This window comes from Bos indicus, chromosome 20 (assembly GCF_029378745.1).
Source record: "Bos indicus isolate NIAB-ARS_2022 breed Sahiwal x Tharparkar chromosome 20, NIAB-ARS_B.indTharparkar_mat_pri_1.0, whole genome shotgun sequence".
In the NCBI taxonomy this organism is placed as follows: Eukaryota; Metazoa; Chordata; class Mammalia; order Artiodactyla; family Bovidae; genus Bos; species Bos indicus.
In genome coordinates, this window is record NC_091779.1 from 59,385,705 (window position 1) to 59,412,653 (window position 26,949).

The window sequence follows — 26,949 nt, forward strand, 5'->3', positions numbered from 1 at the left end:
TGCGATTCATGGGGTCACAAAGAGTCAGACACGACTGAGTGACTGAACTGAACTGAACTGAACTGAGTCCCTCCCATCAGGAAGCCTCCACAAGCTTCTTATCCTTATCCATCCGAGGGCAGACAGAATAAAAACCACAGTCACAGAAGATTAACCAAACTGATCACATGGATCACAGCCTTGACTAACTCAATGAAACTGAGCCATGCCCTGTAGTTTCACCCAAGACAAACAGGTCATGGTGAAGAGTTCTGACAAAACATGATCCACTGGAGAAGGGAATGGTAAACCACTTCAGTATTCTTGCCTTGAGAACACCACAAACAATATGAAAAGGCAAAAATATATGACACTAAAAGATGAATTCACCAGGTTGGTAGATACCCAATATGCTAATGGAGAAGAGTAGGGAAATAGCTCCAAGAATGAAGAGATGGAGCCAAAGCAAAAATAACACCCAGTTGTGAATGTGACTGGTGACTGAATTAAAGTCTAGTGCTGTAAAGAACAATATTACACATAAACCAGGAAGGTTAAGTCCATGAATCACGGTAAATCAGAAGTGGTCAAACAGGAGATGGCAACAGTGTACATCGACATTTTAGAAATCAGTTAACTAAAATGGACTAAATGGCTGAATTTAATTCAGATGATGATTATATCTACTACTGTGAGCAACAGTCCCTTAGAAGAAATGGAGTAGCCCACATAGTCAACAAAAGAGTCTGAAATGTAGTACTTGGGTGCAATCTCAAAAATGACAGAATGATCACTTCACTGTTCATTTCCAAGGCAAACCATTCAATACCACAGTAATCCAAGTCTATGCCCAAGCCAGTAATGCCAAAGAAGCTGAAGCAATATGGTTCTATGAAGATTTACAAGACCTTCTAGAACTAACATCAAAAAATGATGTTCTTTTCATCATAGGGGACTGGAATGCAAAAGTAGGAAGTCAAGAGATACCTGGAGGAACAGGCAAGTTTGGCCTCAGAGTACAAAATGAAGCAGGGCAAAAGGTAACAGAGTTTTGCCAAGAGGAAGTACTGATCATAGCAAACACCCTCTTCCAAGAACACAAGAGAAGACTCTACACATGAACATCACCAGATGGTCAAAACCAAACTCAGACTGATTATATTCTTTGCAGCCGAAGATGGAAACGCTCTATACAGTCAGCAAAATCAAGACCAGGAGCTGACTGTGACTCATCATGAACTCCTTATTGCCAAATTCACACTTAAATTGAGGAAAGTAGAAAAACAACTAGATGATTCAGTTCAGTTCAGTTTACTTCAGTAGCTCAGTTGTGTACAACTCATTGTGACTCCATGAACTGCAACACACCAGGTTTCCCTGTCTATCACCAACTCCCAAAGCTTGCTCAAACTCATGTCCATCGAGTTGGTGATGCCATCCAACACTCTCATCCACTGTCACCCCCTTCCCCTCCTGCCTTCAATCTTTCCCAACATCAGGGGCTTTTCCAATGAATAAGTTCTTCACATCTGGTGGCCAAAGTATTGTAGCTTCAGCATCAGTCCTTCCAATGAATATTTAGGACTGATTTCCTTTAGGATTAACTAGTTTGATCTCCATGCAGTCCAAGGGACCCTCAAGAGTCTTCTCCAACACCACAGTTCAAAAGCATCAACTCTTCAGTGCCCAGCTTTCTTTATAGTCCAAATCACATATCCATACATGACTACTGGAAAAACCATAGCCTTGACTAGATGGACCTTTGTTGGCAAAGTAATGTCTGTGCTTTTTAATATGCTGTCTAGTTTGGGTATAGCTTTTTTTCCCAAGGAGCAGGTGTCTTTTAATTTGATGGCTGCAAGCACCATCTGCAGTGATTTTGGAGCCCCCCCAAAATAAAGTCTCTCACTGTTTCCATTGTTTCCCCATCTATTTGCCATGCAGTGATGTGACCGAATGCCATTATCTCAGTTTTCTGAATGTTGAGTTTAAGCCAACTTTTTTACTCTCCTCTTTCACTTTCATCAAGAAGCCCTTTAGTAGTTCTTCACTTTCAGCCATAAGGGTGGTGTCATTTGTACATCTGAAGTTATTGATATTTCTCCCATTCAAGTATGACTTAAATCAAATCCATTACAATTATACGGTGGAAGTAACAAATAGATTCAAAGGATTAGATCTGGTAGACAAAATGCCTGAAGAACTATGGATGGAGGTTCGTAAGATTGTATATGAGGCAGTGATCAAAACCATTTCCAAGAAAAAAAAAATGCAAAAAGGCAAAATGGTTGTCTGAGGAGGCCTTACAAATAACTGAGAAAAGAAGAGAAGCAAAAGGCAAAGCAGAAAAGGAAAGATACACCCATATGAATGCAGAGTTCCAAAGAATAGCAAGGAGAGATAACAAAGCCTTCCTCAGTGATCAATGCAAAGAAATAGAGGAAAACAATAGAATGGGAAAGACTAGAGATCTCTCCAAGAAAAGAGATACTAAGGGAACATTTCATGCAAAAATGGGCACAATAAAAGACAGAAATGGTAGGGACCTAACAGAAGCAGAAGATATTAAAAATTGTGAAGAATACACAGAAAAACTATACAAAAAAAAAATCTTAATGACCTAGATAACCATGATGGTATGATCATTTACCTAGAGCCAGACATCCTGGAATGGGAAGTCAAGTGGGCCTTAAGAAGCATCACGATGAACAAAGCTAGTGGAAGTGACGGAATTCCACTTGACTTATTTCAGATCCTAAAAGATGATGCTGTGAAAGTGCTGTACTCAATATGTCAGCAAATTTGGAAAACTCAGCAGTGGCCACAGGACTGGAAAAGGTCAGTTTTCATTCCAATCTCAAAGAAAGGCAATGCCAAAGAATGTTCAAACTACCGCACAGTTGCTCTCATCTCGCATGCTAGCAAAGTAATGCTCAAAATTCTCCAACCCAGTCTTTGTCAATACGTGAACTGTAAACTCCTGTTCAAGCTGGATTTAGAAAAGGCAGAGGAACCAGAGATCAAATTGCCAACATCCGTTGGATCATAGAAAAAGTAAGAGAATTCCAGAAAAACATTCACCTTTGCTTCATGGACTACACTAAAACCTTTGACTCTGTGGATTACAATGAACTTTGGAAAATTCTTAAAGAGATGGGAATACCAGACCACCTTACCTGCCTCCTGAGAAACCTGTATGCATGTCAAGAAGCAACCAGTAGAACCGGACATGGAACAACAGACTGGTTCCAAATTAGGAAAGGAGTAGGTCAAGGCTGTATATTGTCAACCTGCTTATTTAACTTACATGCAGATTACACCATGAGAAATGCCAGGTTAGATGAAGCACAAGCTGGAATCAAAATTGCTGGGAGAAATATCAATAACCTCAGATATGCAGATGATACCACCCTTATGGCAGAAAGTGAAGAGGAACTGAAGAGACTCTTGATAAAAGTGAAAGAGGAGAGTGAAAAAGTTGGCTTAAAACTCAACATTCAGAAAACTAAGATCATGGTATCTGGTCCCATCACTTCATGGCAAGTAGAAAGGGAAACAGTGGAAACAGTGACAGACTTTATCTTCTTGGTTTCCAAAATCACTGCAGATGGTGACTGCAGCCATGAAATCAAAGGGCTTGCTTGTTCCTTGGAAGAAAAGCTATGACTAATCTAGACAGCATATTAAAAAGCAGCAACAGTACTACCAACGTTATGGATGTAAGAGTTGGATTATAAAGAAAGCTGAGCGCCAAAGAATTGATGCTTTTGAACTGTGGTGTTAGAGAAGACTCTTGAGAGTCCCTTGGACTGCAAGGAGATCAAACCAGTCAGTCCTAAAGGAAATCAGTCCTGAATATTCATTGGAAAGACTGATGCTGAAGCTGCAATACTTTGGCCACCTGATGCGAAGAACTGACTTCTTGGAAAAGACCCTGATGTTGGGAAAGATTGAGGCAGGAGGAGAAGGGGAAGACAGAGGATGAGATGGTTGGATGGCATCATCGACTTGAAGGACTTGAGTTTGAGCAAGCTCTGGGAGTTGGTGACAGACAGAGAAACCTGGTGTGCTGCAGTCCATGGGGTCACAAAGAGTTGAACACAACCTAGGGAGTGAACTGAGTGACTCAAATTTAGATCAGCAATCCTTTGTTAGTATTTGACTGATAGTCTGTTTTAAAAATTCTGACTCAGGTTGTAATGGTTTCAGAGCCTTTTTGTTTTCTGCAAGAAACCAACCTGTATCTGTCTCACATCTTAATTTTTATTTTTTCAGTGTGGAAACATTTTATTTATTTATTTCTTATTTTTCCCCCCAATTTTATTTATTTATTTTATCTCATATATATATATATTTACTTTACAATATTGTATTGGTTTTGCCATACATCAGCAAGAATCTGCCACAAATGTACACATGCTTCCCGTCCTGAACCCCCCTCCCACCTCCCTCCCCATATCATCCCTCTGGGTCATCCCAGTGCACCAGCCCCTAGCTGGTCTCACATCTTTAAGATGACCTCACTTTCTATTTTATTAAAAACTTGAAACCATCTAGTTGGCTCTCTCAACTGTCTTCTTTTGCATCTGAATCCCCCCTGTAGTCCTTTCCCTTTCCCTCCCTTTAGCACAAGTGCTTGCCTGTCATTTTAAGAGCCCACCCACCAGGAGTCTTATTTCCTTGTTTCCTCTCTACTTCATGCTCCTCTGAATCAATTTCTGCTCACTGGCTCTTCCCACTGTTGACTTAAAAAAATTACACAACATGAGACTTGTGAGTTTAAGTTTTATTTGGGGCAAAATGAGGACTGCAGCTTGGGAGACAGTACCTCAGATAGCTCTGAGAAAGTGCTCTAAAGAGACAGGCCATGGATAAGAAAGCTGTGGTACATATACACAATGGAGTATTACTCAGCCATTAAAAAGAATACATTTGAATCAGTTCTAATGAGGTGGATGAAACTGGAGCCTATTATACAGAGTGAAGTAAGCCAGAAGGAAAAACATAAATACAGTATACTAACGCATGTATATGGAATTTAGAAAGATGGTAACAATAACTCTGTATACGAGACAGCAAAAGAGACACTGATGTATAGAACAGTCTTATGGACTCTGTGGGAGAGGGAGAGGGTGGGAAGATTTGGGAGAATGGCATTGAAACATGTAAAATATCATGTAGGAAACGAGTTGCCAGTCCAGGTTCGATGCACGATGCTGGATGCTTGGGGCTGGTGCACTGGACGGCCCAGAGGGATGGTATGGGGAGGGAGGAGGGAGGAGGGTTCGGGATGGGGAACACATGTATACCTGTGGCGGATTCATTATCATATTTGACAAAACTAATACAATTATGTAAAGTTTAAAAATAAAATAAAATTAGAAAAAAAAAGAATAAAAAAAAAAAAAAAAAAAAAAAGAGACAGGCCAATATATATGATTGACCAAAGCCAATATATTTGGTTTTGGTGAAGTGAGAGTTCACACAGTCAAACACATATTTTTTGCAGAAATTTTTGCTAGTTACGAGGAGCAGTAGTTACCAGGAAGGAATTTAGTGCTTTTCTTGATATGAAGAGATATAAGAATTGGGCTCATAAAATGTGTGAATCTTAATGTCTGAAGATATGTTCTGCCAGGTTTCCAGGGTGCAGAGCTCTCATGTCTGCTGTCCGCCCTGAACTCTTTTTAGGGCATGTTGAAAGTCAGCAGCTACAGCAGCACATGGTCTCATCATTGAAGAGGTAGATGGCGGGTGGTAATTTGTAGTTGACACCCCTCTGCCTATCAGTTCAGTTCAGTCACTCAGTCGTGTCTGACTCTTTGCAACCCCATGACTCGCAGGACTCCAGGCCTGTCTGTCCATCACCAACTCCCGGAGTTTACCCAAATTCATGTCCATTGAATCGGTGACGCCATCCAGCCACCTCATCCTCTGTCATTCCCTTCTCTTCCTGCCCCCAGTCCCTCCCAGCATCAGGGTCTTTTCCAATTAGTCAAGTCTTTGCATGAGGTGGCCAAAGTATTGGAGTTTCAGCTTTAGCATCAGTCCTTGCAATGAACACCCAGGACCGATCTCCTTTAGGATGGACTGGTTGGACCTCCTTGCAGTCCAAGGGACTCTCAAGAGTCTTCTCCAACATCACAGTTCAAAAGCATCAATTCTTCGGCGCTCAGCTTTCTTCACAGTCCAACTCTCACATCCATACATGACCACAGAGAAAACCATATCCTTAACTAGACGGACCTTTGTTGGCAAAGTAATGTCTCTGCTTTTGAATATGCTATCTAGGTTGGTCATAACTTTCCTTCCAAGGAGTAAGCGTCTCTTAATTTCATGGCTGCAGTCACCATCTGCAGTGATTTTGGAGCCCCCAGAAATAAAGTCTGACACTGTTTCCACTGTTTCCCCATCTATTTCCCATGAAGTGATGGGACCAGATGCCATGATCTTCGTTTTCTGAATGTTGAGCTTTAAGCCAACTTTTATACTCTCCTCTTTCACTTTCATCAAGAGGCTTTTTAGTTCCTATTCACTTTCTGCCTATAAACATGTCCAAATTTTAAAATGTCTCCTAGATTTTCTGTATTCTCAAAAGAGATTTTCATATTTATTGACAAGTTCCCCACGATAATTCTGTACTTGTTGCCTCTTTTTCTTAACAGTTCATTCAATCCTTGACCCTTGGAATTTGGGCTTGGTTTCAGCGAGTTTATGGGAAAATATCTCTGGTGATGGACATTTTCCTGAGGGTAATGTCCTGAGGAATATTCAGCAATTCATTTTTTATCTTGCTGTAAGCTTTTGATTTTAATAACTACCCCTCAGTGAAGCCCTGTCTTTTCCTGGGTTTTCACTTTTTGGAGTGTTTTTGCCCTCTCTAGAGGGAGATTTTCCTCCTTTTCTACTACTTTTTAATGTTAATCTTTTTTTTTTTTTAATATTTAGTTATTTTTGGCAGAGCTGGTTCTTTGCTTCTGCACATGGGTTGTCTCTGCAGTGAGTGGAGGCTGTTCTTTAGTTGCGATGAGTAGGCTTCTCATTGAGGTGGCTTCTCTTGTTGCAGAGCAGCGGCTTCAGGACTCACAGTAGTTGTGGTGCAAGGGCTTAGTTGCTCTGTGACACGTGAAATCTTTCCAGACCAGGGATTGAACCTGTGTCTCCTGCATTGGCTGGCAGATTCTTAACCACAGGTCCACCAGGGAAGTCCTTTGAGTATGTTTGTGTATGTGTTAGTCGCTCAGTCGTGTCTGACTCTTTGCAACCCCATGGACTCTAGCCCACCAGGATCCTTTGTCCATGGGATTCTCCAGGCAAGAGTACTGGGAAGTCCTTTAATGTCAGTCTTATGACTATTGAGTTCAATAGTTCTCTCTGTGCAGATGATGCTAAACTTCAATTATGAATTTGGAGACCTGTTTTCTAACTTCTTGATACTTGTCTCTACCAATTATTGCCACAATGTTTCCGAGAGCTCCAGGCTTGACCCTCCTGTTTTCCCTTCAAACGCACTCCATCTGAATTGATTTCGGTTATGGACCAAAATTTTCTTCCAGTTCTCAAGTCTTTTTTCTTATTCACATTCATTCTGTTCCTATCAATCTACCTCCACCATGACTCTTGAGACATTCTTCCTAATTTTTTTTCCCACTACAACTGCTCTAGTTTGGACCTCACTTATCTGTAGCTTAGATTATTTAGTAACGCTTCCTCAAGGTTCTCTCCTGCAGTGCCTTGAGACTTCAATCTCACCTGCATCCCTAGATGAATTCCCTTAAACTGAAACTCTGCTTACACTGTAACTTGATGTTAAAACTGAAGCCTCTGCAAGGTGCTATATGACAAGCAGGTTTTATCCCTCCCTTTGAAGGTACTCTTTAATTCCTCTGAGTTCACACAGCATGTTGTTGTCCTACACATGTTTTACTCATCACTTCTTTATATTTATCTTTAATGTGTTCGCTAAATAATGGCATTCTGCAATGTACTAAGATATAGAGGTGGATGGGGTATTTTTCTGTCCCCAAGAAGGGCTAACGTGAGGCTCAACTCCAGGGGAACTGGACACATTTTGCACAGCATGAATTCAGTTGGATAACAGATCTGGCCTTTTCCCATTGCTTAGCAAGAATGGAAAATAGGAAAACTAACAGTCATAATAGTACAGTGTGAAAAAGAGAAAACTAACTTTATCTGGTGAAACTGAGGATGATGTCCTGGAAGAAAGGATACATGAGCTGGTGTGGTAAAGTGAGAGGGGATTTTTTTTTTTAAGTCAGTGAAAGTGAAAGTCGCTCAGTCGTGTCTGACTCTTTTTGACCCCATGGACTATACAGTCCATGAAATTCTCTAGGCCAGAATACCTAAGTAGGTAGTGTTTCCCTTCTCCAGGGGATCAGGCGATCTTCCCAACGCAGGGATTGAACCCAGGTCTCCCGCATTGCAGGCAGATTCTTTACCTGCTAAGCCACAAGGGAAGCCCAAGTCCAAGAAGGAAGCAAAGAACATTTTGAATCTCAGAAAGTAACCAGTCTGCATCTCCATTTTTTTCTCTGCCACACTGTTTGATAGTGGTTGCCAAACTACAGTCCAGGGGCCAAATCTGACTTGATGCACCGGATGCCTGTATGTAAATAAAGTTTTATGGGTACACTCCAACCCCATTCATTTACATATTTTCTATGGCTGCTTTCATGCTATGACAACAAAGTTGAGTAGATGTAACAGGTTATTTAAGGCTTACAAATTCTGAAATATTTGTTCTCTGGCCCTTTACAGGAATATACTGATACCTACTCTCTGCTACATGCAGGGGACAGAAGAACATGCTTGATATTTGCTGAACTAAATGGTTTAATAATCACCAGTAGGATGAAATTCCTCTGTCCATGACTAAGTAATGAATGAATCTGCATTCAATCAGTGGCTTAGATGATTTCTTATCAGTAACTCTGGACAAATGCTTTAACTGATATGTGGTTGTCCATAATAATGAGAGAGACTTTTGAAGCAAGAAATAAACTGCAACTGTGCTATTCTCTAGATCTGAGAGAAAATGATGTCATTTTTCTAGTTTAGACTATGTAATTTGTGTGTTTTTAATAAATTTCCTTTCTTTCAATAAATAGGCCAAGCAAATCAAAGAAAGCACATGATAAATATGACAACAGGGCTCTTTCAAAGAATGGATAAGTCCAGTAATATCATTAAAAAAATGCCCAAAAGTTTCTTTTCTTTTTTTTTTTAATAGAATTTACTCTCCACTGAAGCCAAGGAACATCTTTCATATAATTTATAATTAGATCCAAGAAACTCAAATCATCAGCCACAAACCTAACATCGTGACTTACACAATTTTTGCAACACCACAAGCATTAACATTAACAAACATGAATAACGCCACAGGCACATCAACTTTAATGAAATACAAGAAATTTCAGATATTAACATGAACTAGATATTGGAAGTCTATTGAAGCATTTCTTTTTAAAACCTTGAGTATCTAGTAAATAAACAACAGTGTCATAAATATATGTGTTATTTTAAAACTGATGATTAAAATTTTAGCTTTTTGTTCAGTCCTTTAGAGTGAAATATAGGTGTAAAAAAGTGCACTGAATTGTTTCAGGAAATCAAGTTTCTGTACTCTATATTGACTTAAATCATACTTCTGTGAGCTTCCCAGGTGGCTCAGTAGAAAGAATCCCCTTACCAATGCAGGAGACGCAAGAGATGCAGGTTCAAACTCTGTTAAGAAGATCCCCTTCTTGGAGTAATGGCTACCCACTCCAATATTCTTGCCTGGAAAATTCCTTGGACAGAGGTACCTGACAGGCTACAGTCCATGGGGTTGCAAACAGCTGGGCTCGACTGAGTGAGTGAGCACATGTTTGCATATATTTCTGTACATTTCATTTTAATTTGTAGTGTTCAATGCCAAGAAATTCTTGACGTAATGGTCCAGCTAGCTGAGTTAATGGTGCAGCTGGTTGAAAATGGAAAGAGCTCATAGATGCTCCAGAAAAATGATTCTTCACATATATTAAAGACAAAAACAGGTTCCACTGTAAAGATGAATGTTGGCATTCGATGACCCTGAGGGCAGGAGGATGAATAAAACCCCTGAGTTTGAACCAGTTGAGAAAGACGAGGATAAGGAGGAGAGTAAATTAGATTTTTATCAATTTTAGTGCTGATATTAAAAAAATAAACTTTTTATTTTAGAACAGTTTTGATTTTATAGGAAAATGCAAAGAGACTATGGAGAGGTTCTGTCTCCCCATGCTCAGTTTTTTTAATAACATCTTACATTAGAATGGTACATTTGTACCATTGTTAATGTTGCTACATTAACATGTCAGTACTGATACATTATTATCAACTCAAGTCTTTGTTTTATTTGTATTTCCTTAGCTTTTAGCATAATATTGATTTCCCACTCCAGGATACACCACATTTAGTTGTCATGTCTATGGTTCTCTTCATTTTGACAGTTTCTCAAACTTCACTTGACCTTGAGGACCTTGACAACTTTGAGAATTACTGATTAGTTCCATTATTGGGGTTTGCCTGATTTTATTTAAATGATTAGACTGGGATTATGAATTTTCTTGGAGAAAATCACAGAGGTGAAGCGTCATTTTCATCACATTATGAGTAAGTACTCTCAATATCACTTGTCACTCTTGTTTACTTTGATCATATTTCTCAGGTAGTATTTTTAGGTGTTTCCTATGTACATTTACTTTTTCTCCTGTTTCCATAATGTACATTTTGGAAGGAAGTCGCCATGTAAAGACCATACTTACAAAGTGGGAAGTTATTCTCTACTTCCTTGAAGGTGGAACAACTTCATAAATTGTTTAAAATCTTTCCATATGGGAATGTGTCTATGCTCTTCCTTCTGTCTATTTATTTATTTAATCATATATGTGAATCAGTATGCACTCATAGGTATTTATTTTATTTGGGAATTATAAATTTTAATTTATTTTTATAAAGATTTAATTGACATATAACTTCTCTTCTTGGAGATGGCCATTCTAATAGGTGTGAAGTAATATCTCACTGTGGTTTTGATTTGCATTTCTCTGATTATTAGTGATGCCGAGCATCTTTTTGTGTGTATGTTGGTTATTTGTCTGTCTTCGTCAGAAAAAATATCTTTTTATAATAGTTTCTCTGCTCACTCTTTTAAATCAAATTGGCTGCTTTTTTGTTGTTGTTTTTACCGAGTTGTATGAGTTCTTTATATATTTTGGACATTAACCCCATATCTGATATATGGTTTGCAAATATTTTCTCTTATTCTATAGGTTGCTTGGTTTAAGAATTTAGTGTTTTTGTTTCTTAGCTGGCCAAGTGTGATAACATATTATTTTATTAAAGACCAAAATTCAGAGATACAATTTATTGGTTTGAAGTATAGAAAATAAAGTAAAATTTGGTAAATTCCATGTCAATGTACAATAAGCTAATTGTGAGTCACTCTGGAGCACATTTAGGTTAGCTTGAGATTTGGTTCTCAAAAACTATCAAGCTTTTAGGTTGACAGAGGAGTATGGAACTATAATGCATTTGTTAATTTCCTCAGCTGTGCCAGATACACATTATCACTCAGAAATAAATAAATCCAGGTTGTTCTACATGGGGAACTCCTAAGGTTGCATGAGCGACAGAGTGGATATTGAGTGCCAAAGTGAAGGATACAGGTGTTACAGAAACAAAGAGGAGAAACCCAGAATAGACACAAGGCCAGAACACACGTTTAAAAGCAGGTCATGCTGCAGATGGTTCTTCAGGAAAATGTGGGTGATGTAGGTAAAATCATGATTCCTCAAAAATGTCCACATCCCTAGAACCTGCTAAGATGTTATGTTACTTTATATGGTGAAATGGACTTTGTACAAATGAGTCAAATTAAGGATACTGAGGTGAAGAGATTATCCTGGATTTTCTGCGTGAGTCCAATGTGACTCAGGGAAATTACAAGTGAAAGTAGGAGGCAGAAGAATTATACAAGGAGATGTGATGATGTTCTTCCTTGGTGGCTCAGATGTCAAAGAATCTGCCTGCAATGCAGGGGACCTGGGTTCGATCCCTGGATTGGGAAGATCCCCCGGAGAAGGGTGTGGCAAACCACTCCAGTATGCTTGCTGGAGAATCCCATGGACAGAGAAGCCTGGTGGGCTACAGTCTATGGAGTCACAAAGAGTTGGACATGACTGAGTAACTAAGCCCAGCACAGTGATGATGCAGGCAGAGGTCAGAGTGACGTTATTTTTGGCTTTGAAGATGAAAGGAGGCCATGAGCCAAGGAATGTGGGCAGCTTTCAGAATCTGGACAAGCAAGAAAGCACACTCTCTCCCAGAGTCTTCAGACAGAATGACGCTCTGCTGACACCTCAGTTTGAGCTCCATAGACATGCTCTTAAATTCTGACCTCCAAAACTTCAAGATAATACAGCTGTGTTGTAGTGAAGCCACTAAGTTTGTCATAATTTCTTACAGGAGCAAGAGAAAGTAAATGCAGTGGAAATTAGATTGTTATCAACGGGTGGTGGGAAATAATGGTAAGGGTGGAGGCATGAAGGAAAGATATTTCAGGGAAGAAAGAAGAAATTGGAGTAGATAGAGGTGTATAAACTGGTGGTGTCTGTGTGTGTGTGTTCAGTTGCTAAGTCGTGTTCAACTCCGCAGTCCCATGGACTGTAGCCCACCATACTCCTCTGTCCATGGGATTTCCCAGGCAAGAATACTGGAGTGGGTTGCCATTTCCTCCTGCAGTGGATCTTCCTGACCCAGGGGTCATACACATGTCTCCTGTGTCTCCAGCATTGGCAAGCAGGTTCTTTATTGCTGAGTCACCTGGGAAGCCCTTTATAGACTGTTTGTGAAGTGAAAGTGAGAGTGCTAGTAGCTCAGTCATGTCCAACTCTCTGACTCCACAGACTGTAGCCCACCTGGCTTCTCTGTCCATGGAATTCCCCAGCAAAGAATACTGGAGTGGGTTGCCATTTCATTCTCCAGGGGATCTTCCCAACCCAGGGATTGAATCCAGGTCTCCTGCATTGCACGCGGATTCTTTACTGTCTGAGCCACTGTACAATGTGTCTATAAGAAGTTGTGACTATCAGAACATATTCAGAAGCTTGCTGCAAGGCTGGATGAGGCCACAACTAAAGGGAGGTGCAGAGGTGCTGTTCTTGTCTAGGCCGTGAGAGAACTCATTAAACTGCCGAAGTAGCAGAATCATATATACATTTTAGATAAATCAGTGGTGGCTTAATAAAATGTTGTGGGTATAAGCTGAAGCTCCAATACTTTGGCCACCTAATGTGAAAAGACAACTCATTGGAAAAGACCCTGATGCTGGGAAAGATTGAGTTCAGGAGGAGAAGAGTATGACAGGATGAGATGGTTGGATGCATTATTGACTCAAAGGACATGAATTTGACCGAACTCTGGGAGATAGTGAAGGAACAGGGACACCTGTCCTGCTGCAGCCTTTGGAGTCACAAAGAGTTGGACACGACTCAGCAACTGAACAACAACAACAGCAATAAGACTAGTGTTAGAAAGAGTCAGTTGTGAGGAACTGAGAAAGCCAGCTTTGAGGGAGTAGCATTGGGAATGCAGGGAGAGAATGGCTTTGAATAAAACTGCAGGACTTAAAAAAAAAAAATTGCAGGACTAGAATGACAAAGCTTTTCACTATTTAGATACAATGGGAGGGAGGTACAGGAATTCAGTGAGTGAGTGTCATTATCTAAAGGAAAGTGAGACAGTATTTGTTAATGCCTGGCATTCACTTGCTTGATTTTGGCAGCAGCTCTGATTTTCATCTGTAATTCTGTTTCTCCTTCCCTGACTCTCAGTCCATGGGAGGTCCCCACAAGCCCAATAAAGCACGAGACCAAGAGCCAAACAGAGCATCCCATAGCATCGCTATGGCCAACGTGATTTTTTTTCGGTGTTGGGCATGTCCAATCTGTGTGCCAGTCTAATCTGAGTGCCTCTCAGAACTTTGGTGGGGACACTGGAAAAAGAATGAAAGTGGAAGCCACTCTTTTTTTTTTTTTTTTTTCTGCCTGATTAGAACCTGGAAGCATGTAGACTGGGGAGATGGTGCTAGCCATCTGGTGGTCACAAATATCTATAATCTGAAGGTGAAATTAAAAAAATAAATGAAAAGGAACTAGCAGAACAGAGACTGAGCATGATTGGACAGACTTGATGTTAGTGCTAGAGCTTCTCTATTCAGCCAGTTCTGTCCTGGAACCAATAAATTATTTATTTATTTTTGTTATAAAAGAAGTACTGAATATTTATGTCTGTAAAAGTGTGGATCAAGAGTGCAATGAATAGAAACTATTGCGATCTATTTAGTCACCAGCATTTTAAGTCAAACTCCTGTGTGCTAAAAATGATAAAGTGTTGGGCACATAAGAAATCTATCATATCAATCTAGTTTTTTTTTTTTTTTCACCTGTTTAATGGAAACAATTTGGTAACTGCTTAATACAATCCATGTTCGTATCTAAATATATTTTTCTTTTTCCTCAAATTAAAAAAATTTATTTATTTTCAATTGAAGGATAATTGCTTTTACAGAATTGTGTTGGTTTCTGCCAAACATCAGCATGAATCAGCCATAGGTGTACCTATGGCCTCTCACTTTTGAATGTCTCTCCCACCTTCCTCCCCATCCCACCCCTCTAGGTTGTTATAGAGCCTTGATTTGAATGTTAGTCACTCAGTTGTGTCCAACTCTTTGCCACCCAATGGACTGTAGCCCACCAGGGGTCCTCTGTCCATGGGATTCTCCAGGAAAGAATACTGGAGTGGGTAGTCATTTCCTTCTCCAGGGGAACTTTCCTTTTTTAAAAATTAATTCATTTTAATTGGAGGATAATTGCTTTACAATATTGTGGTGGGTTTTCTCATACATAGACAAGAATTAGCCATGGGTGGGGTTCAGGATGGGAGGCCACTTATATACCAGGGGATCTTTCTGACCTTGGGATCGAACCTGGGTCTCCTCATTGCAGGCAGATTCTTTACTGTCTGAGCTACTAGGGAAGCCCACAGTTTTTTAATTGGAGTATAATTGTTTTGCAGTGTTGTGTTAGTTCCTGATGTACAACAAAGTGAAGCAGCTATATGTACACAATTTTCCCTCCCTCCCACCCACTCCATCCCACCCTTCTCAGTCATAACAGAGCACCAAGCTGATTTCCCTGTGCTATACAGCAGTTTTTCCATACCATTTCTGTCCTATATTGAGCCCATCTTCGCATGAAATGTTCTCTTGGTATCTTTAATTTTATTGGAGAGATCTCTAGTCTTTCCCATTCTATTGTTTTCCTCTATTTCTTTGCACTGATCACTGAGGAAGGCTTTCTTATCTCTTCTTGCTATTCTTTGGAACTCTGCATTCAGATGCTTATATTTTTCCTTTTCTTCTTTGCTTTTCGCTTCTCTTTCTTTTCACGGCTATTTGTAAGGCCTCCCCCAGACAGCCATTTTGCTTTTTTGCATTTCTTTTCCATGGGGATGGTCTTGATTGTCTCCTGTACAATGTCACTAACCTCAGTCCATAGTTCATCAGGCACTCTATCTATCAGATCTAGTCCCCTAAATCTATTTCTCACTTCCACTGTATAATCATAAAGGATTTGATTTAGGACATACCTGAATGGTCTAGTGGTTTTCCCTACTTTCTTCAATTTAAGTCTGAATTTGGCAATAAGGAGTTCATGGTCTGAGCCACAGTCAGCTCCTGGTCTTGTTTTTGTTGACTGTATAGAGCTTCTCCATCTTTGGCTGCAAAGAACATAATCAATCTGATTTCAGTGTTGACCATCTGGTGATGTCCATGTGTAGAGTCTTCTCTTGTGTTGTTGGAAGAGGGTGTTTGCTATGACCCGTGCATTTTCTTGGCAAAACTCTATTAGTCTTGGCATCCGGTCCCATCACTTCATGGGCAATAGATGGGGAAACAGTGGAAAGAGTGTCAGACTTTATTTTCCTGGGCTCCAAAATCACTGCAGATGGGGACTGCAGCCATGAAATTAAAAGACTTCATGGAAGAAGTCTTACTTCTTGCTTCCAAGCTTACTCCTTGGAAGAAAAGTTATGACCAACATAGATAGCATATTGAAAAGCAGAGACATTACTTTGCCAACAAAGATCTTTTTAGTGAAGGCTATGGTTTTTCCAGTGGTCATGTATGGATGTGAGAGTTGGACTGTGAAGAAAGCTGAGCACTGAAGAATTGATGCTTTTGAACTGTGGTGTTGGAGAAGACTCTTGCGAGTCCCTTGGCCTGCAAGGAGATCCAACCAGTCCATTCTGTAGGAGATCAGCCCTGGGATTTCTTTGGAAGGAATGATGCTAAAGCTGACACCCAGTACTTTGGCCACCTCATGCGAAGAGTTGACTCATTGGAAAAGCTCTGATGCTGGGAGGGATTGAGGGCAGGAGGAGAAGGGGACGACAGAGGATGAGATGGCTGGATGGCATCACTGACTCAATGGACGTGAGTCTGAGTGAACTCTGGGAGTTGGTGATGGACAGGGAGGCCTGGTGTGCTGCAATTCATGGGGTCTCAAAGAGTTGGACATGACTGAGCGACTGACCTGAACTGAACTGAACTGATACAGCAGTTTCTCACTGCTATCTGAATAAGTTATTTTTACTTTTGCTTTTATTTACACAAGTTTGACTTTGGATTTCTTTTACTTGAAACTAAATTAATCTTAAGAGAGTAGAGAAGAAAGGGCAGGCTTAGATATTTAATTTTAAAGACATTAGGGTGGAGTTATCCAGTAAGGAAATGGAACATGGATTTAATCACCAGAAAATTGTATAAATAGAAGATCTTTGTTTGGGATTTATCAGCTTATAGATGGGATAAAACCAGGCATATTGATTATATTAAGCAGCAAGTGAGAGTAGAAGAGAGTTAAGGCCAGAAATTAAAGAATATCAAAATTTGATAGGCAGGCACAATAAGAGAAAAGAACTAAAGACAGTGAAAAATCATTGCCAGAGAATAAACCTGAATTTTTTAATTTTGAAAAATGTAAAGATTAAAACAAGAAAATACTTCAGAGGAATTAAATGTGGAATCAGTGCTGTGTGTCTTTGGGCACTGAAAATATGAATGGTTCCTTTCTCTTTCTATTTCCCATTTTTTCCCATTTTTCCATAGGTATTGCTTCTGAAATTGAAAAATACCTTTTACTTTAAAACAAATTAAATTTAACAATGTATTTTTCATGGAGTTTTCTTTCCTAGAGAAGAAAACCTGATCGAGACTTTCCAAAGTCACTGGGAGAAAGAACACAAATATGAAACCTGGAAACAGGGCACATTCTGGAAAACTTTAAGTCCCTAGAGTCCAGAGAGGTAATGAGTTAAAGTTTCTTTAAAAAGCTTAGTGTTCAAATAGACTAATAGTCTGTTGCTTTAGTGCTGTGATTTTGTTGCCTTCTCTTTTCTTCCTTTTTAAACAGTGGACTTAAAAAAAATCGATGGAAAGCTATTCATGTTCCTCATAGACGAATATGGTAGGCTCACTGAGTAGGTTTTTCAAGCAGTTCAAATAGTCATTGTTGGTGAAAAATGCTTTATTCTTTGGGGGGAATTCTTTAAGCTCTTCTGTAGAGTATCGGTTAGAAAAACATTGATCTCATGTTTCAAATGACTATTCACTTTTTTTTTTCTAGTTTCACTGTACTTTATAACTGTATACAGTCCTTCTGTGTATGGCAGAGGGAATTCTATGAAAATAACTGCATTAGAAAATAAATAAGCAATGATGTACAGAGATCAAAAGACAGGTTTGCCTAGGAGAAAATCTCGAGATAAATTGTTTTCTTAAAATGATAGAACTTGATTTAAATGTATTTTAGGAGATCAACTCCTCCATCTCTGTCTCTAGACTGGTGTATTTTTGTCATTTTTGACGTTAAACAAGATGACTCCTTTTTTAAAAAAAGGACAAGATAAGCTCCTTAAAAAAAAAAAGATGGCAGTAATTAGTATGTCGAAGCTTCATAGGGAACCCTCCAGCTGCTCAATAATGAGGTTCTTGTAGCATTGTGGTAACTGAATTACCCGGGACAGAACTCAAGAAGAAGTGTCCATTGTCTTTCACATAGAGGAGGATTAATGATGAGTTTTGCAGAATTTTCCTCATAGCTGGGATTTGATCCTTTCTGAGGAATTGGTTATAAACTGCTCTCCCAGTGAACTTTTATTTGCACACATTTAGACTTTGGAATTGCCAAGGTAGGCTTTACCATCGTAGGCTCAAATAAAATGACAAAGTGACAGCATGTGGGGCAGGGTTCTGGGATCTCAGGCAGGGGCACTGGACTTCACTTCCCAGGCTGCGAGTCACCAGGCTCTGTGCACTCACCATTGTTGTTATTGTTATTCAGGCACTAAGTCATGTCTGACTCTTTGGGACCCCATGGACTGCAGCACGCCAGGCTTCCCTGTCCTTCACTATGTCCCGGACTTTGCTCAAACTCATGTCCATTGAGTTGGTGATGCCATCCAATCATCTCATCGTCTGTCGCCCACTTCTCTTCCTGCACTCAATCTTTCCCAGCATCAGGGTCTTTTCCAATAGTCAGCTTTTTGCATCAGGTGGTCAAAGTATTGGAGCTTCAGCTTCAGCATCGGTTCTTCCAATGAATATTCAGGGTTGGTTTCCATGGCCATGGCAGATCCCAGTCCCAGGAGTCAGCAGCAAGGCCAGCCCCACTGGTCAGAGTCCTGGTGCTGGCCTTGCTGGCAGGCTCTGCCCTTAATGCTGGCTAGAGAGCTGTTTGTGGTCCTGACCAAGCAGTTGCTGCACCCTGCCCATGGCAAAGAGCACAAAGATAAGCCCATTTGCAGCATAGTAAGAGGTTTGGTGCTTGCTGTTACTTCTAGAAAAGAGTTCCTTGAGTGGGAAAGACTCCACCAGAGGGGGTTACTCAGATGTCATTGGATCCTGTAGAACGCACCCAGGACACTACATGGGTATCTCCTGGGGGAGGAGCTGGAGTCCCCAGAATGATGTCCTCACCAAAGTGTACAAAGTCAAATATTCTGCAATTTTACTGCCCAAAGAATCCTTAACTAGGATACCAGCCTGAAGCTGGACTTGAATGCCCAGAGAACCAGACCCATTTTTACATAAAAGGTGATGTTCCATATGCAGGAACAGGCAGGACAGGAAGAAGCCCAGATGCCTTAGACTTACCCTTCTGAATAAAACAGAGAATCAGCCTAGAAAGGACAAATTAAATGACAACAGAAATTCTTTTACAAGCCAACTTTTCAATCTCTTAATTTTAATCAGTTACATCACCAAGAGCAGACATTCTGGAGTGAAAAGTCAAGTGGGCTTTAGGAAGCATGACTAAAAACAAAGCTAATGGAGGTGGTAGAATTCCGGTTGAGCTATTTCAAATCCTGAAAGATGATGCTGTGAAAGTACTGCACTCAATGCCAACAAATTTGGAAAATTCAGCAGTGGCCACAGGACTGGAAAAGGTCAGTTTTCATTCCAATCCCAAATATAGGCAATGCCAAAGAATGTTCAAACTACTGCACAATTGCACTCATTTCCCACACTAGCAAAGTAATGCTCAAAATTCTCCAAGGTAGGCTTCAACAGCATGTGAATTGAGAACTTCCAGATGTTCAGGCTGGATTTAGAAAAGGCAGAGGAACCAGAGATCAAACTGCAAACATCTGTTGGATCATAGAAAAAGCAAGAGAATTCCAGAAAAACACCTACTTCTGCTTCATGGACTACGCTAAAGCCTTTGGCCATGTGGATCACAACAAACTGGTACTTGCCTCCTGAGAAACCTGCATGCAGGTCAAGAAGCAACAGTTAGGACTGGACATGGAACATTGGACTGGTTCCAAATTGGGAAAGGAGTACGTCAAGGCTGCATATTGTCACCCTGCTTATTTAACTTACATGCAGAGTACATCATACGAAATGGCCAGGCTGGATGAAGCACAAGTTGGAATCAAGATTGCTGGGAGAAATGTCAATAATCTCACATATGCAGATGATACCGCCATTATGGCAGAAAGAGAAGAGGAACTAAAAAGCCTCTTGATGAAAGTGAAAGAGGAGAGTGAAAAAGCTGACTTAAAACTCAACATTCAAAAAAGCAAGATCATGGCATCTGGTCCCATCACTTCTTGGCAAATAAATAGGGAGACAATGGAAACGGTGATGGATTTTCTTTTCTTGGGCTCCAAAGTCAGATGGTGAATGCAGTCATGAAATTAAAAGACACTTGCTCCTCGGAAGTAGAGCTATGACCAATCTAGACAGCATATTAAAAAAAAGAGACATTACTTTGCCAATAAAGGCCCCTATAATCAAAGCTATGGTTTTTCCAGTAGTCATTTATTGGACCATCAAGAAGTCTGAGTACTGAAGAATTGATGCTTTTGAACTGTGGTGTTGGAGAAGACTCTTGAGAGTCCCTTGGAATGCAAAGAGATCAAACCAGTCAATCCTAAAGGAAATCAATTTTGAATATTCATTGGAAAGACTGATACTGAAACTGAAGTTCCAATCCTTTGGCTACCTGATGTGAAGAGTTGATTCATTAGAAAAGACCCTGATGCTGGGAAAGATTGAAGGCAGGAGGAGACGGGGACGACAGAGGACAAGATGGCTGGATGGCATAAAGGACTCAATGGACATGAGTTTTAGCAAGCTCTGGGAAACCTGGTGTGCTGCAGTCCATGGAGTTGCAGAGTTGGACATGACTGAGCCACTGGACAACAACAACTCACTAATGACTGTAATGAAATGCTTAGAACTTAAGTTTGGAATACTAATATCTTGAAGCATATTTATACATTTAGCTTTACATTTTATTGTTTTTGTATTACTCTCCCCTCCAACTCTCATAATCTCTCAACAATAATGTTTGGAACCCGACCAGTTTTCATAATAGGAGACTAATTATTTCAATATCTAGGACAATAGGAAGCAGAATACAAATAATGTACAGAGCAAATGATAAACAGTTCTTTAATAATGATATTTTCTTGTTTACTTAATCTAAGCCCTAAAATAACTAATAGAGTGTTCCAACTTTTGATGGTTCTGTTAAGGTGATTTAGATTTCAAGTAATAGAAAACTGAACCAATGTTGGCTGAAAGCTAATAAACCATGAGCAGTAACAAGTTCAGAAGGAAAGCATTCCATGGCTGGTTAGCTGGGCAGTTCTGGCTGTCTAGCTGTAAAATAAGCACCCACCTTCTAGCATCAGATAGAATTTTAAAAGTATTCAGAAGCAGAAAGGGAGCAAATCTGCTAGTATATCTCAGGTTTTATTTTTGTTTTTATTAAAAATTATTTTGTTTTGCTTATTTTTAAAAATTTGAAGTATAGCTGATTTACAATGCTCTTAATTTCAGGTGCACTTTTAAAAATAAATCATGAAAGTCTTTCCAAAGTCCTCAGCAGTTTTCCCCTCTCAGCTTATTTTTCAGAATGGTATCATTGGTTCCCATTTAAAGAAATCATTCACTAGGGAGAGAAACGATTGGCTTGGCTTTTACATTGGTGTCCCTTTGCCGGTGGGCTTCCCAGGTGGCTCATTGGTAAAGAATCTGCCTGGCAACGCAAGAGACGCAGGAGACTAGGGTTTGATTCTTGGGTTGGGAAGATTCCCTGGAGAATAAAATGGCAATCCACCTCAGGATTCTTGCCTGGAGAATCCCATGGACAGAAGATCCTGGCAGGCTACAGTCCATGGGGTCTCAAAAGAGTCAGACGCAGCTTAGCAACTAAAGAACAAGAACAACCCCTGGCCAGTAGCATTGTATCATCAGAGGGCTTGTTAGCAATGCACATTCATGGGCCCCATCCTATACCTACTGGGTCAGCAACTCCGAGAGTGGGCCCAGCAAACCATGTTAATAAGCCCTCCAGGGTAGGCTGATGAGAGATAAAAACTGAGGACCACTGGCTTAGACTGAATGCCTATTTACCCTCTAGGTTAGGGAGAAGTACAGCTTTCCCACAAATGCACGGTCACCAAACATTGGACAAAATCAGGATTTTGTTTACAGAAACAAAGTGGGCAGTGGCTGATGGGTAAGCAACTCACATTGCATGTCTCAATATTTACTGTTTTCTTTGGTATGCTGCATAATGTGCTAAGTGACTTCAGTCGTATCTGACTCTTTGCAACACCATGGACTGTAGTCCACCAGGCTCCTCTGGCCATGGGATTCTCCAGGCAAGAAATACCAGAGTGGGTTGCTATATCCTCTTCTGGGGACCTTCCTGACCCAGGGATCGAACCTTAGTCTCTTGGTCTCTTGCATTGGCAGGTGATTTCTTTACTACTAATGCTACCTGACCCACTCCAGTGTTCTTGCCTGGAGAATCCCAGGGACGGCAGAGCCTGCTGGGCTGCCGTCTATGGGGTCGCACAGAGTCGGACACGACTGAAGTGACTTAGCAGCAGCAGCAGCAGCAACGCCACCTGGGAAGCCCAGGTGGCATAGTCGTGCCTGCTTACAAAAAGGCACTTAGAGATTTTCCAGCTTTCTTATTCCTTTCCAATCTGATGGTTAGAGACATTGTAAGGGTCCAACCATTATTACATTGTGCTCAATCAGCTACCAAAATGACACCTCATTTCTTTGGGAGCTCCATTTAACTTTGTTAAACCTTGAAATATGGCCAAACTATTAGTTTTGCTTAAAATGAGTCTTCTAATAAAATGTCTCATTTTGTAATAGAAACAATTAGCTAAAGGCAAAAGATCTGAACAACTTACTTGTTTCTGTATTGATAGTTAACTAAGCAGAATTGAATGAGTTTCACTGGAATTTAGTTTTAAGATAGCTTAATGAAGAATAATTTCCGTGATCATAATTAGCCACTTGTAACATGGGCAATTGTATTTCTCTTGTGGGAAATTTGGTTCCTTTGAACATGTAAAATCTACTCAGTCTTTTGAAGTTCTTATTGGGATGTTTTCAAGTGACAAGTGGAGTAATGGAAAGAGATTTATCACAGCCAGTGACTGGAACTCTCACTGAGCCTAAGCATTGCTCACTGCGTGTCTTGTTTGACTATTTCAATGAATTAGAAGCAATCATTTGGAATCCTGTGATGTTGCCACAGCAACTTTCATCATTGAAAAAAATTCCATGGAGACAAAAGTACTGAGATATTAAAACATTTTCAGACTCCAAGTATGTTCTTCCTGACCCACCTTGTACTTACTGCTGTTTTTTAGTCGTTAAGTCATGTCCGACACTTTGCAACCCCATGGACTGCTGCATACCAGACTTCCCTGCCCTTCACTGTCTCCCGAGCTTGCTTAAACTCATGTCCATTGAGTGGATGATGCCATCCAACCATCTCATTCTCTTCCTCTCTCTTTTCCTTTTGCCTTTAATCTTTCCCAGCATCAGTCTTTTCCAGTGAATCATTTCTTCGCATAAGGTGGCCAAAGTATTAGAGCTTCAGCTTCAGCATCTGTCCTTTCAGTGAATATTCAGGGTTGATTTTCTTTAAGATTGACTGCTTTGATCTCCTTGCAGTCCAAGGGGCTCTCAAGAGTCTTCTCCAGCACCACAATTTGAAAGCATCAATTCTTCAGTGCTCAGCCTTCAAAGCAGGGTAGAAGGTGAACCTCATCTGTTGATTAACATTTCCTCTCTTCTTTCCTCCAGGACCTTTTCCTTTTAGTATGTTCTTCATTGGTTGCCCGGTGATGCATTGAAAAAAACCATAATCTGAGGGGCTTCAAACAACATATATTTACTATCTTATAGTTTCCAGGGGTTTGGAGGTCAGGTGAAGACTGACTGAGTTTTCAGTTTAGGGTCTCCTAGACTTAAATCAAGGTGTCAGTGGAGGTTCAGTCTGGCTTGAGACTCAAGGTCCTTCTCCAAGCTCCTAGGTTGTTGACAGAATTCATTTCCATGAGATTGTAGGACTGAGTCCTCCCTATTCTCAGTGGCTGTGAGGTGAGATACATTCTCAGCACCTAGAGCTGCCCACCACTCCCTCCTATGTGGTGTTTCCATGAGTCCTCTCTTTTATATGGCAGTTGCTCATTCAAGTCTGCTAGAAGAATCTCTCTTATGCTTCTAATATCTGACTCCAGGAAAGACCCAGTCCCTTTTAAGGGCTTACCTCATTAGAACTGGGCTTCCCCGGTGGCTCAGATGGTAAAGAACATGCCTGCAATCCTGGCGACCTGGGTTTGATCCTTGGGTTGGGAAGATTCCCTGGAGAATGGATTCTGTATTACACAGACTGTATAGTCCACGGGGTTGCAAAGAGTTGGACACGACTCAGGGACTTTCACTTTCACTTTCATTAAGTCTGGTCACCTAGGACTCTCTCTCTCTCTCTTTTTTTTTAATCTCTCTTTCTTTTGAACTCAAGTCAACTGATGAGGGACCTTTATTACATCTGCTACATTTTTTTCACCTTTGAACTATATGGTAATGTAATCATGGAGGTGATATCCTGTCAAGTTCATGGATTCTGTCTACCCTCAGGGAGAAGGGATTATAAGGGGTGTTCAGCAGTCCTTCTATTCTCAGAATTTTGCCTGTCGTTCTTGCCCATCCCTTTCATCTCATCCTTTTCAATTCTTCTTTGCAGTATGCTGCTGCTAAGTCACTTCAGTCATGTCCGACTCTGTGAGACCCCATAGACGGCAGCCCACCAGGCTCCCCTGTCCCTGGGATTCTCCAGGCAAGAACACTGGAGTGGGTTGCCATTTCCTTCTCTAATGCGTGAAAGTGAAAAGGGAAAGGGGAGTCGCTCAGTCGTGTCCGACTCTTCGTGCCCCATGGACTGCAGCCTACCAGGCTCCCCTGTCCATGGGATTTTCCAGGCAGGAGTACTGGAGTGGGGTGCCATTGTGTGCCTGTGCCTCTTTAATGACAGTGATAACAAAACACACACACACAAATAATAGAATTTCCAAACACATCCAGAGGAAACAATTCATGTTTTTTTTTTTTTTCTTGACAATTTCCTTAGGGAAAGGTGGGTTAACTTCAGTTCTGAAAGATGCAATTTATTCACACAGATCCTTTTAGAAAATAACCATTGTAATAGCAAATCATAAACAGCAAACCTCATCTAGGATTTGATAGGCTTTACTGATACAAATTATGAGAACTGTGTTAAATTCTAGATTTTAAGCAGAGCATGCAACATAAGCAATCTATAATTTATTGCACCCAGCTGAAATGTTTTCTCAGGGTCCCATAGAGCAAGGATCTCAGGACTCTGTCAGACTCTGGTGTACCAGTTCTGGGTCAAATTCTAATGGAAGTTGCAGCTGGTCTGTAAACTAAGGGAATAACGATAGATGTTGTTTAAGGCTTGTTGAGCATCAATGAAACCGACTGTCCTATGTCAATATTATGTGTCCTTAAACCAAAGTCAAAATTAGAATAATGCTGTTTATCCAGATCTGTAAGTAGAAGTAAAACCACTTGGCAATTCACTTCTTTGTGTTAGTGAAGTAATTGCTGTGTTAAAGACAGCAGATAGAACTTGAATTTTCAGAAGATACATTCAGGGACTGCTGACAATTTGTCCAAGAAAAAAAAAATTAAAAATCCATCTTGCTGTCTAAAAGAAGAAAACTTTTATGATAGGTTGTACATGTGCTTTTCTGAATTAATAACTTGTTAACAAACCTGTCCTCTAGGTCATGTGTCTCCAAGTCCCGGGCCGTGGACTGTTACCAGTCTGGTCTGTTAGGAACGGGGCCACAGAGCTGTGGGTGAGCTGTGGGTGAGCAAAGCTTCCTTTGTATTAAAGCTGCTCTCCACTGCTCACATTAGCATGAGCTCCACCTCCGGTCAGATCGGCGGCGGCAGTCGCATAATAAATGTGATGTGCTTGAATCATCTCGAAACCTTCCCCCCCATCCTGGTCCATGGAAAAATTGTCTTCCTTGACACTAGTTCCTGGGGCCAAAAAGCTTGGGGAGTGCTGCTCTAGGTGATGTAACTAACAAGTAAAAGCATAAAACGTCTTAGGTTATTGTCCCAAAAGCTCCTTTTGGGGCTTGTTGTTTGGGTTATTATATAACCTGATACATAATCTATATTTACAGTGATATGATCCTTTAAAATGGGTATTGAGATACCATGGTTTACCAATTCATTCCCCTGTCTTACTTTGCTGATTTTCAAAGTGAGAATGGTTAAATCCCAGTACCTATGATTGTGTCTTATCTGGAAATAGGGTCTTTGTAGATAGTCAAGTTAAAATGAAGTCATCAGGGTGGGCCTTAATTCAATGACTGTGTCCTTATAAAAAGAAGGGAGAGATTTGGACACAGAGACAGACACGCACAGAGAGAAGGAGATGCGAAGACTGGAAAATACCATCTACAAGCCAAGGAACACCATAAGTGCAAGTGTGAGGCACTTTAGTCTTGTCCGACTCTTTGCATACCCAGTGCACTGTAGCTGGTCAGACTCCTCTATCCATGGGATTCTCCGGGCAATAATACTGGAGTGGGTAGCTATTTTCTTCTCCCCGGGATCTTCCTTACCCAGGGATCGAACCTGGGTCTTCTGCATTGCAGGTGAATTATTTAGTGTCTGAGCTACCAGGGAAACTCAAGGAACACCTGAGGCTACCAGCAATTTTGGGGAAAGGATTGGAAGAAATGTTTTTTTCCCAAAGCCATCAGAAGGAACTAACTCTGGCAACATATTGGTTTCAGATTTCTAACCTCCAGAACTACGAGACTACATTTCTGTTGTCAAATCAAACTATGATACTTTATTATGGGCCGCCAGGGGAAAAATACATGTAAATTATTTAATTTTCAAATATTTTGGACCTAAGTGTTTATCCATAATTATTTCAGTAATTTTGTACAATGCAATCATGTAATATTTGGCTTTAATGCTGTTTTCTTTTG